Source organism: Orycteropus afer, unplaced genomic scaffold, assembly GCF_000298275.1.
Source record: "Orycteropus afer afer isolate SDZICR_OR568_19922 unplaced genomic scaffold, OryAfe1.0 scaffold01461, whole genome shotgun sequence".
In the NCBI taxonomy this organism is placed as follows: domain Eukaryota; kingdom Metazoa; phylum Chordata; class Mammalia; order Tubulidentata; family Orycteropodidae; genus Orycteropus; species Orycteropus afer.
In genome coordinates, this window is record NW_006923048.1 from 40,964 (window position 1) to 41,696 (window position 733).

Consider the following 733-nt stretch of genomic DNA (forward strand, 5'->3'; position numbering starts at 1 on the left):
TGCCCTGCACACCCAGCTCACTTACCCAGCCTGTCCCAGGCTCTCCAAACATCCACCTTCCCTGCGCACCTGGCTCACTTACCTGGCCTGTGCCATGCACTCAAAACAGCCACTTGCCCTGTGCACCCAGCTCGAAAAATGTTAACAGAATGTTAGCAAATATAATTCAGCAACATATGAAAAGAGGTATATACCATGACCAAGTGGGATTTATTCCAGGGACGTAACGCTGCTTCATTATTCAAAAATCAATCCTTGTAATCTACTATCTACTTACCTTGTAAAGAAAAACACATGATCATATCAATTCACAAAAGCATTTGACAAAATTTTAACTGCAAAAAACTCTCAAAAAATAGGAATAGAATGAAACTTTTTCAATCTAATAAACAGCATCTAAAAAAAAATCCACAGATAATAATATACTTAATGGTGAAAAACTGAAGATCAAAAACAAGGCAAGGATGTTTACTCTCACAACTCCTATTCAATATAGTGACCTTTTTGTTAGCAGCCAAATCCTTTTAACCACTGTATCACCAAAGCTCCTTAAAAGAAATTAAAGATCTAAGTAAATACAGAGACATAACATGTTCATAGATTGGAAGACTGAACATAGTAAAGATGTCAATTCTCCCAAAATTGGTAAACAAAGTTAATATAATTCCTATCAAATTCCCAGCAAGATATTTTTTGGGTAGATATTTGTTGTTGTTGTTGTTGTTATTTGCCG